This window comes from Panthera onca, chromosome B2, assembly GCF_046562875.1.
Source record: "Panthera onca isolate mPanOnc1 chromosome B2, mPanOnc1 haplotype 2, whole genome shotgun sequence".
Taxonomy (NCBI): Eukaryota; Metazoa; Chordata; class Mammalia; order Carnivora; family Felidae; genus Panthera; species Panthera onca.
In genome coordinates, this window is record NC_138343.1 from 107,453,101 (window position 1) to 107,465,512 (window position 12,412).

Genomic DNA, 12,412 nt, shown 5'->3' on the forward strand with positions numbered 1-12,412 from the left:
TGATATTTAAAATCACTTAGAAAATAAAACACAATCATTTTACAATTCAGTAAATGAAAACTGGTAATCATCAAACTAACCATGGTTATCTTCAAAAATTATTACACTAACTGTGTTCTTGAGGTTGATCAAAGATACTTAGAGCCATAGACACTTCCCATGTAAGATGCATCATATAAAAGCCCCTGGGTGGCTCAATCGGTTGAGCATCAGACTCTTGATTTCGGCTCAGGTCATGATCCCAGGGTCATGGGTTTGAGCACCATGCTCATAATGCTTAGCATTCTCTCCCCCCGCTCTCTCCTCTCCCCCTCTTTCCTCTGCTTACGCTGTCTCTCTCACTCTATCAAAAAAATGCATCGTATAAATCAGACTTGGTTTTATCTCCAGCACTTATAAAACCAGACCTAGGAAAAGAACGAGGTCTGGAGACACATGCATGGTCTTAATATAGCAAATGTTGATCTTGCCCTGATGGTTACAAAATCAGAACAGCAAGAATATTTGCAGTATTTTATCAATTAATTAAAAATTCATAAGTTGAAAGCATAATATGATATGTTATTTGTAGGCATTTCTAAGAAAAAGTTCTAAAAGATTAAACTCATTTGAAAGAATAGCATATTATAAAATGATTTGTTTTGTATCATAAATTTTAATTATAATACACTTTCACAAATATTTTCCTATGTATTTGTCACAAAATACAAGTGAGGTGAGTGGTTAGGAACTGTACTTTACAGACAAGAAGTCTGAAGCTCCAAATTGAAAAGGCAGATATCAGGGCTGGATCTCGGGCCCAGGGTTCCTGACTCGTCACACCACAGCTGTTTGCATTGTCTCATAGTTGCTCTTTAATGGTTCATTGACCCACCTTCCCTCACCTCCATTACTTATCTCTCAGATGTCATTCCAGTTCAGGAAATAATTTGTAAAAACCAAGAGGTAGTAGTAGGGAATTTCCAAAACAATTCTGCAACTGAAGAAACGTATCTAGGAAGAGTAAGAAGGGAGGCATACTGTTCTGGTAGTTAGGATGGATAGAGGCAGTGACATCGTGAAGCCAGTTCACACAGGTTCGAAAGAGCCCATTGTTAAATTTACAGCAATTTTGCTTTTTGTTAAATAGTGATTATCAAAAATTAATTTACATAAACTTGTAATTGAACATTATGTTAAAAACAAAGGTAGTAAGTCCTGGACTTGTCACTTCCTACTTATTTTACAGTGGTTTACTATTATCTATGCTTTTGATATTATTTACATCCGTGGTGTCTGTATGGTGGAAATACTGTCATGTTACCTGCTTTTCCCTGTCCTGCATTGGTAGTCCAGAACCAACCACGATGGAAGTATTTACACCATGAAAATGACAAATGCTACAATTGTTGTTTTGTTCATTGTCTGGACTTTTAAAAAATGGAGAAAAATGTTAATAATGCAGATTAAATTTAAAAATGTGTCTGTAGCTGTTACATTGTGAATAGCTCAAAAAATGGAGAAAATATTTGTCTAGTATTTGAAACTACTATCTGATTCAGCAAAGAAATTGCTCATGTCAGTGAAAACTGAATGAAGTCTGACAAACGTTTTGTTATTTCACTTTAGACTCACTCTATAATGTAAAAGAAAATATCAACTAACATTTATGTCAGAACTCCACTTGTTTGTCAATAACAGGAGATATTTCTTTTTGGAATAAGAACATAATCAAGCATTTAAACATAGTTTACCTTTGTGGCACTATTGTTGGGCATAGGATGAAAAGAAAAACTGATAATAGATTTTATAAGAAACAACAAGTCACACTAAAGTCATTGGTATGGAATTTATAGTGATGGTTATTACATATTTTATCACTATTTGTAAATTGGGAGCTAAATGTTCTTAAGGTAGTACATTTTGTAATAAACTTTTTTCACCCCTTGGAGAACCAGTTAAACACTTATCATACCACAGGATGGAGGACATGCTTTGTTACAAGATGAGCACTCTGCCAATGAGAGAGATACCAGAAAAATCTGTGCTTGTCCCTTTGTAATTCTCTTTGAACAAGAGCTCTAATTATGTATAATGATGCCAGTTTTATGTAATAGACCTCTGTGATTTTTTCCAATATTGTATGGGGAGGGACTCTTTTCTACATGTGAGGTCTTAGCTTTAAATGCCAGAATGCATTTTCCTTGTAAAAGGTCATCAACTTACATAGACAAGTGGAGGACAAAAAGCACTCACTAGCTGTAGGTAAGCTTGATGAGTGGCCCTAATATTCTTTCTTAACACTCTCCTTTATTTCACTTTCTTAGTATCCAGTACCATACAATGATGTTATCTTCTGGAACTAAGCCCCACAGGTCTGGTGCATCTTTGGTCCTTCAGAGCTTCACTCCATTGATGTGACTTCTCCAGAATGAGTCATAATTTACGTTTCATTCTATCCCCTTGGGGCTCTGCGTTATATTATGCTACTGTAATGGTAGTCACCAAGGAGTTACTGGCATCCAAGTGATATATGTTCATAGTTATACTTATTCACTTTTATACGCGTTTTCTGGTCATGATTTAACCCCAATTGATAACTCTGTGGTTGAGATTCTAAGCATGTGGCACAATGGTAGTGGTGGAGAATATTCAATAAACAATTGTGGATTGATTGATAGGATGTCCTTCTAGACTCCTTCAGGCATACCACTTCCAACTTCTGTACTGAAGGCCAAATTAGTCATATGATTTCTTCTCCCTTTTATTGAATTTTGAATGAAAATTAATTTATGCAAAATCCAAAATTGCAGAATGGTTATCTACCAGTTTTCTGGTAAAGCTGTCTTGGGCTTTAGAGCTGGCTTGCTTTGTCATTCATATATGCCCTGTTGGTTTTTATTTGAGGTTTAACTTGTACTATAGTTAATCATACTTAAGTTCCATTTGTAAAAGCCTTGATGAGACAGCAGAAATGTCTGAAGAGAAGACGAAATCATGAGATGCCATGGTCTTTTGACTTCCAATTGAAGAGTGGAGGTTAGTTACAGGTCAAAGTGAATGAAGGGATGTTTTCTTGTCATAAGAAGCTTGCTAAAGTAAAATAGGGGAATCTTACTGAGAGTACATACTTCCTTTTAAAGCTTCCATGGCTACTGTATGATTTAAATAGGAACATCAGGGTGTTCTATATATTTAATGTATGAAATAGTTACCTGACCATGAACATCACAGAGAGATGTGGGTTAAGGAAAGTTCTTTGTAATTAGGCGGACTGGCTTCCAGTCCTGGATCTGCCTACGCAGAAAACTTAATCTTTCTCAATTTCAATTTTGTTATTTGTAAAGCTGGAGATTATTTTTAACGTATAATACCTACTTTGTTAGGCTGTTTTAAATATTAAATAAGATGAAAAACATAAAATGGTTAGCAAAATTTCCACTCACAGATGTTGATGGAAACATTTTGCAAAGAATATTTCCATGATGTAAAACCTTATTGAGAAGGCAAGTTGGGGAATAGTTTCCCTTCAGAAAATCTTTTATTTCATGGGCTACATACTGACTTTCTCTGTTACTATTCTAAAATGGTGCTACTTCTTAAAAATATTTTAATAAACTACAAATAGATTTAGCTACTTTAAAAATGATTTGCTGAGTTTTTTGAGGATTGTTCAATTATATGCCATTTGTGAAGGTTAAATTACATTGGGGATTCTCTTTTTGTTATAGATCATGAAGATCTAAGAACAGTATGTCTCATATCACAGGGGGAGGTTGTGGTACAACGGTCGTCTGGTCTGCTGTCATGGCATGTTTAATTCCAAATCCAGTGTAATAGTTTCCATTTTATGTACATGTTTTCTGTGAATTTTAACTTTTATCTGATTAAATGTCATTCAGAGTAGTTTATAGGTGATTCTCTGGCTACTCCTAGAAGATTTATCTATCCCTTTCATTTGAAGTAATTTTCTATATTATCAAAAGATAACAGTTCACATACACATCAAGCCTTTACAATTTATATTTTAATCTCTGTTATGTTAACAAAGTGTAAGTGAGAAGTGAATGCAAAGACTAAGACAATCAGGCCTTACTTACTTGGGCAGGTGAACACCCTCCCCCACTCCTGCCCCACTGGCACATTATTTCCGCAGTTTGCTCCTTGGAGCCTGAAGAGGCATGCTGTTACAGAGGGTCACCTCAGAGGCCCAAGTAGTTATGAAAATGCTGCTTTTGAAGATTTATGAAGCACACTGGGATATTAAAATCTCTGAGGAGTCCTGCAGTAAAGCAAGTTGTTTGATCCAGCATTTTCCTCTTTTATTGCATAATACCTATACCTGGTATCATTTGTATTTGATGAAACATGCTTTAGGAAACTTTCCTCTGGATTGCAATCCCTCAGCCAGAAGCAAGAGAAGGACTTGAAATTGCCTTTAACAAAGTTCTTAGAGTTAATTTAGAACAAGAAGAATTGGGTTTGAGCCTTTATGTTGTAGTTTTACAGCTAGATAACATTGGGTAACTTATTTCATTTCTCTCAATCTCACATTCCTTGTCTGTAATAGCATAGAATATCTAGTACATATCTCCACGTTTTTATAAATGTTGTATAAATTAATGTAAGTGAAAGTGATATATAAAACCAATGGTTGATATTTACTGGCTCCAATACTTCCCTCATAGATTTATTGGGCCTTATTTAATATACACATGTTAGTGGACTTAGGTCTCCAGTATCTGAGGCCATGATAAATTAGAATTAGAAAAAAACAACTAAAAGGTAGTGGGGCAGTTACAGAACAGTGATAATAAGAGCATCAATCCCAAAATTGAAAAGCAAACTTATTATATTGATACATAGCAAATAGTCATTGGCTATAGTTCATTAAGAAATTGTTAAATGATAATAGAAGGTTTCCATTTAAAAATGGACAAGGTATAATATTTTGGAGAAAATAATGTTCCTTTAGATCAAGATTTCTTTTGTTACACATATTTGGGCATCTGCCTTTTGTACTCAGGTCAGGACATACTGAGATCTCTAAATTTCTGCTTAATAATATTTTTAATGTGATTTGACTGGTAATTTCTTTATTTAGGGCAAGCTTTTCTTTGAAAATTCTAGATTAATTGTACTCTTCTTTTAAAAAGTAATATAAAAAACTTACTATCTAATTGTTTATAGAAGGTTATGTATATAATACAGTGTGTAACATATATTTGTTAATAATGAAAGTAGAGGAATTATATCTATCCATGTGGAATATATTTGTGATATCCTATTGAGAGAAAAGAGCAAGATTCCAAATAATATAAAGACAACCTTGTTTAAAAATATGTACACAAAGAAAAAAATTGGCCAAAAATTTAGTGTTGATTTTGTCTTGATAGTGAAATTATGGTTAGTTTTTACTTGAATGTATTTGCTTATCTTTATGTTCCAATTTTTCTACAATACACGTATAATCCAGTATGGAATATTTCATACCAGCATAACTAAAAATAAAATCTTTACCCTGGTATTTCTGACTACCTTAGTCCGTTCAGGCTCCTGTCAAAAAATACCACAGACTGGATAGCTTATAAGCAACAGAAATGTATTTCTCACTGTTCTGGAGGCTGAGAAGTCCAAGGTCAAGGTGTTGGCCAATTCGATGTCTGTGAGGGCATGCCCTCTGTTTTATAGATGGCACCTTCTCACTGTGTCCTCACATGGTGGAATAAGGATGAGTTAGGGATCTCTGTGGGGTCTCCTTTAAAGAACACTAATCCCACTCATGAGCCTAACACTAATCTACCCTCATTACCGAAGCATCTCTCAAACCCTTCACTGCCTAATACTATCATACTGGACATAGGATTTCAACATGTAAATTTTGGGGAGACATATATAATCATCCCAGAGCAATTACGAAAACAATTGAGCCGAACAAATGGTAGCCATCACATGAAAGTCATTCAGGAGTGTGAATGTGTATTCTTTGGTTACTCAGATTTCTTTCTGGTGCTCTGCCTACCCACCTCCCTGAGTGGCATAGTCTCTGAGGAAATGGTGGACTGTTATGCCTCTAATCAATCAAGTTCTTAGGTGAACTGGATTTTCTAAAAGATGAAAACACGCACATCAATGAAAATCTGAAACCCATTAATCTTAACACCCCACAGGACTCTTCAAAAACTTTCTAACTACTATTTTAAATAGTTGAACAAAATGAAAAGAGAGTAATAAGGACCTTATAAAAACTGTGAACAGTTTTATAGATTTTCACTGGACTCTCCAAGCAAGTATGTCTCTAAGCTTTTTAATGATTACTCAATATTGGTGCCGTGCCATTGGTGACATAGAAAGGTATGAAGAAGGACTCATCACATATCACCTGGGAAACAACAAAACTAAAAGGCAACCGATGGAATGGGAAAAGATATTTGCAAATGACATATCGGATAAAGGGCTAGTATCCAAAATCTATAAGGAACTCACCAAACTCCACACCCAAAAAACAAATAATCCAGTGAAGAAATGGGCAGAAGACACGAATAAACACTTTTCCAAAGAAGACATCCAGATGGCCAACAGGCACATGAAAAGATGCTCAATGTCACTCCTCATCAGGGAAATACAAATCAAAACCACACTGAGATACCACCTCATGCCTGTCAGAGTGGCCTAAATGAACAAATCAGGAGACTATAGATGCTAGGGAGGTTGTGGAGAAACAGGAACCCTCTTTCACTGTTGGTGGGAATGCAAACTGGTGGAGCCGCTCTGGAAAACAGTGTGGAGGTTCCTCAAAAAATTAAAAATAGAACTACCCTATGACCGAGCACTAGCACTGCTAGGAATTTACCCAAGGGATACAGGAGTGCTAATGCATAGGGGCACTTGCACCCCAATGTTTATAGCAGCACTTTCAACAATAGCTAAATGATGGAAAGAGCCTAAATGTCCATGAACTGACGAATGGATAAGGAAGATGTGGTTTATATGTACAATGTAATACTACTTGGCAGTGAGAAAGAATGAAATCTGTCCATTTGCAGCAACATGGATGGAACTGGAAGGTATTATGCTATGTGAAATAAGTCAGTCAGAGAAAGACAGATACCACATGTTTTCACTAATATGTGGATCTTGAGAAATTTAACAGAAGACCATGGGGGAGGGGAAGGGGAAGGGGAAAAAAGTTACAGAGAGGGAGAGAGGCAAATAATAAAAGACTCTTGGATACTAAGAACAAACTGAGGGTTGATGGGGGTGGAGGGTAGAGGGGAAAGTGGGTGATGAGCATTTAGGAGGGCACTTGTTGGGATGAGCACTGGGTATTGTATGGAAATAAATTTGTCAATAAATTATATTACGAAAAACAATGAGGAGGCTGAGGCAAACTCTTGAGTTAATACCACTGTGAGCTTAATTCCTTTAAAGTCCTTGTGATTTGTTGCCTTTAAAAAATTAGTGAATTATTCATGTTACACTGGTATGAAGCAGTAAGGCTAGTAGGCTAGTTATTGGTTGCATGTGGAAGGACAAGCTATTCACTTTAAGCCATGTATTTCAAAAGGTAGGTGGTTTCCACATGCAAGCAAATTATAAGACTGAATAATTTAAAACTAGGCATATTGATGCCCTTTTATTGATTATCCAAGGGGATAATCCTAGCTTCTATGCAGAGGTTTCTATCTCTCTCATTCTCTTTTGCTGATTAGCCAGAAAAAGTGTGGATTTGCAACAGTAACGCTGGCCAGAGATGGCCAAAAGGATGCACAATCCATATGGATTCTCCTCTTCTTCCTTTCTTTAGCTCACTTGCTTTGCTTTTCTGTTATTTTTATCATCTCCTTTTTTTTTAAAAAATATGGTTTTGGGGCGCCTGGGTGGCGCAGTCGGTTAAGCGTCCGACTTCAGCCAGGTCACGATCTCGCGGTCTGTGAGTTCGAGCCCCGCGTCGGGGCTCAAAAATAAAAATAATAAATAAAAATAAATAAATAAATCCCAAAAATAAATAAAAAAATAAAAAATATTGAAATAAAATAAATAAAAAACGTTGAAAAAAAAATAAAAAAAAATATGGTTTTTATTAACTTTTGTTGTCTGGTTCTGCATGCCCTTTCCTTTTATTTTCTCAAATGTTTCTCCTGTGTCTTCTCCCGATTGCTTTTTCCCATTATAGTTCTCATTTTCACCCCACGTCAGCCTTAAATTTGTGTTTTCTCACCATCTCTCCTCCTGGTAGTGCCTGGTATTTTCCCCCTTCTCTCTCATTATTGTTTTTTTTTGTTGTTGTTGTTGTTCCATTCTCTCCTTGCCTTCTGACCCCCAAGGAGCCACTTCTGCACGTTCATCTCTGTGCACAGTGAGACTCATTCAGATTTGTCTGGGATTGAGAGGAGATAAGAGTTTTATTTAGGGCAGGGGACGTGACAGTGAGTGCCTCTTGTGTCCTGCTTAGCTGAGATCTGGCATCTGGTCAGAATCAGAAATCAGGCAGTGTTTAGGAGAGGTGAATTTTGATTGCAGGACAAGGGTGATGTGTGATGCCTGCTATGGTAGGTCACAGGGAATGGACACTGTGTACATCTGTAGGTCCTGGGCTGATTAGGTGTGTTTCAGTGCTGAAGAGCTCCATGCTGATTATAATAGGGCAAAGTCAGAGTCCCTGTCCACTCCATCATTCCGTTTATGCCATATATTCTTGCCAAATGAATTTGTCAAATTTTCTGCCTTAATCTCTCCTCTCTTGAAACCCCTCAGAAACAACAGTTACTGCTTTGTGCAAATCTCTGCTCCTTAGCACTCCTTTCTTGCGTCAGTTGAAAGCCCATTCCAACTTTTCTTCCTTTTCTCACTCATGCTCTTACATATTGGGTTTTTCCCCAAAAGTATCCCCAGTCTAGCTTTTCTATGAGAATTTACCACAACTGAACAGCCCCATCGGTAATCCCCCAATTTTCTTTTCCTGTGGTAAAGCATAGCTTTATTTTATGCTTTTCCTACATATTAATTTTTAAAATTTCTTTTAACGTTTATTTATTTTTGAGACAGAGAGAGACAGAGCATGAATGGGGGAGGGTCAGAGAGAGAGGGAGACACAGAATCCAAAACAGGCTCCAGGCTCTGAGTGGTCAGCACAGAGCCCGACGCGGGGCTCGAACTCACGGACCGCAAGATCATGACCTGAGCTGAAGTCGGACGCTTAACCAACTGAGCCACCCAGGCTCCCCTCCTACGTATTAATTTTAATCTCAACTTTCCTTCTGTCCAGTATTCTCAGTTCTATGCATAAGCTTTACACCCATCTTGTCTATGTCTAGTAAACATTCATTTTTAATGAGGATATAATTTCACTTTTTAAAATTTTTATGATTAAAGCAATCTTAGTGATTTTACTGATGTGTGTAAATAAAAGTAGTACAAAAGGCAGTGTACTTGGAAGAATTTTATAATATTATGTTTAATTTTTAAGTAATAAGTAGCCTTGTCCGTGCTTTTTTCCCCCACAAAAACTGCTGAACAAAACACATTCTTTGGTGGACAGGGTCTCCATCCAAAATCACAAAGTTTGGTTCTCATTTGAAGTGTTTCAAGTGAGTGTCTTTAAGAGTGGTCTGTTGGTAGAAAAGTGCAATAATCCCCATGGTTTGGACCATTCATCTCTTTCTACGAGATGTCAGGGGATTTTTTTATGTTTTTTAAATGCCTTTTGTTTTTGTGCCTATGGTGTAATTTCCCGGATTGGTTTTTGGACACTATCTTTAAAGTCAAAATCAACTGGATATTTCAAGTACCCTAATGAATAGTTCCTAGGAGAAGCTGTTGTTTTGTCCCCTTAATAGATATTAAAGTAGACATGTTTCCTGTAATACCCATGTCTTTTTCACAGAGCGTGTTCTAACAGCCACTGCTGAGTGGGCAGCCACCCATGTGACACGCACTTCAAATAACCCATAGCTTATCAGTAGTCTGTGTCGCCAGTTAGGTTCTTTCTCATAGAAATTTGGAGCTAGGACATGGGGACTCTCCCTAGTCAGCATTTAAATTTATAAAGGATGTTAAGCTAGAACTGGGAGTACCAGTCTTTGACTCATATATAAATGAGTAAATAGATCTTGACAACACAGAAGATATGAAGAGACATGAAGACAGAAGCAGAGAAAAGATTAGGTGGCATGGGAGATAGAGACAAAAAGCAGGTAGTTACAGACACAGAGAGATGGACACCCGTACACAGAAATACAGATATAGAAGGAGACACATCTGTCAGTTAGGGGGAAAGAGAGAGGAGGGAAGGAAGCACAGACACCCCCACATGGAATAACAGTCCCAGATCCTAACTGTTCTCCAGTTCCTCATTCCAACCCTCACCACGAGGACAGAGGTAGAGCCTCTAGTGCTGAAGCAAGTTGAACTGTTCTATTCTTTGTATCCAACAGATTCTAGCATAAGATAGAGTCTATCTCTAGTCTGTCTGTGCCTAACTCAGAGTACCTCACATCAGGACAGTTCCATATTCCTCCTGTGAATTAAGGGTTCATGAGTTCTGCTCTGTATTTAGTAAGTTGCCAAAGCTCATTAGTAGTTATTACCATAGTAAATTCATAATGAGGACTTTTTTGCTGAATGATATTGAAAAATTGCTGCCAATTTTTGTAATTTGGAATGCTTTACTTAGTTCATTGGTTAATCATGATAATAGTAAGTATTTAAAAATAATTGCCTAAAAATAACATTAATCATGACAAAGACCCAAATGATGGTCTATCATGTTCTAAATGACCTATGTAAAACATGTATTTTTTTCCAAGAAAATAACCGTACTGATTAGCATTTAAATTAAAAAATATATACTGGGGTGCCTGGGTGGCTCAGTTGGTTAAGTGTCTAATTCTTGACTTTGACTCAGGTCATGATCTCACTGTGAGTTTGAGCCCTACATTGGCTGTGAGCTGACAGTGTGGAGCCTACTTGGGGTTTTGTCTCCCTCTTTCCCTCACCCCCCTGATTGCTCTCTATCTCTCTCTCAAAATAAATAAATAAAAAATATATACTGAATAAATTCATAATTATGTGTCATATGGTCACACTAAGATTTTAAATTACAATTTCATTGGCTCTGTAGTTTTGCTATCATTTAACTTATAAAGTTTAGATATTTTAGCTCTGTAAGAGTATAAACTAAGAACTTTATACCTATTTTATGTAAGTATATATATATATATATATATATATATATAAAATATTAGATAAATTTAAATAATATTGAGTTGTCTAATATTTTTCCACTCAAAGAAGTTTCATGCATGGTTTAAATTTGAGAAACTTTAGGTAGTAGTTTTTTAAATGAGAGTTTGTTCTAAGTTCACTTTTTCAGTTTTTTAGATAACATTCTTTTTTTTTTTTTTTTAAATTTTTTTTTTCAATGTTTTTTATTTATTTTTGGGACAGAGAGAGACAGAGCATGAAAGGGGGAGGGGCAGAGAGAGAGGGAGACACAGAATCGGAAACAGGCTCCAGGCTCTGAGCCATCAGCCCAGAGCCTGACGCGGGGCTCGAACTCACGGACCGCGAGATCGTGACCTGGCTGAAGTCGGAGGCTTAACCGACTGCGCCACCCAGGCGCCCCTAGATAACATTCTTAAAATTATCCATGTGTACTTAATATTTACTTATCCTGTGATAGGCTTCCTTAAGAGTCAAATACATTTATTTTGGACAATTCAGGGGAATTTCTGTCTCTCTCTTTCTCTCTCTCCATTTTCTTCAGTATGTTTCAACCTTTTCTCTGAAAACCAAGAGTTGGTCAGTTCTCCTAGTCTGAACACTGTATCAGTGGAGGCCAAACTTGCAATGTGAAGATAGGAAGTTGAGTAATTTCTATTTATGGTTAGTCTGACTGTGGTGGCTGGTCAGCCCTCCTGGTGACGTTGCAGTATGGTTCATAGGGGTACCCGGTGCAAATAGTCTATCTCAGCTGTAGTAAAGCAACTCATCATTAGACCAAAGCATCATTTTTGCATTTACAATTCAGCATGCCATTATCACTTAACAGAAAAGTGATGCAACGGCATAAGTAACATGAGAGATCATCACACAGAATTTAAAAACAGAGACAAACAATACTCTCCCTTTAAATCCTTCCTAAGCCCCCATATAAATTTTAACTTAAAGTATAAATTAACATTTGGGGAACAATAAGCCCTCTCTCTGAAATAAATGTTTTGAGGTGGCCCAAAAATAAGCCTTCTTCCCTGCGGGTCCTAGAAAAGTTCACCTTCACAACTTGTCCCTGTGTCCTTATGGTTTCTCCAGAGAACCAGAACCAACTAGATTTGGCTACATGACTGTGGGCTGAAAAGCAGGCAGACAGGTTGGAAACTGTTGGGAGAAACTGATGGCTGCAGTCTTGAGGCAGAATTTCTTCTTCAGGGAC

At 36.9% G+C, this 12,412-nt stretch overlaps 1 non-coding gene across 1 annotated transcript; it reads right to left on the minus strand.

Annotated features, from left to right (window-relative positions):
* Nucleotides 1–378: 378 nt before the first annotated feature.
* LOC132668124 (small nucleolar RNA SNORA72) lies at nucleotides 379–510 on the minus strand. Its single transcript, XR_009605483.1, has one exon. It is a non-coding gene; the product is annotated as a small nucleolar RNA SNORA72 (small nucleolar RNA).
* Between the last annotated feature and the right edge of the window lie 11,902 nt (nucleotides 511–12,412).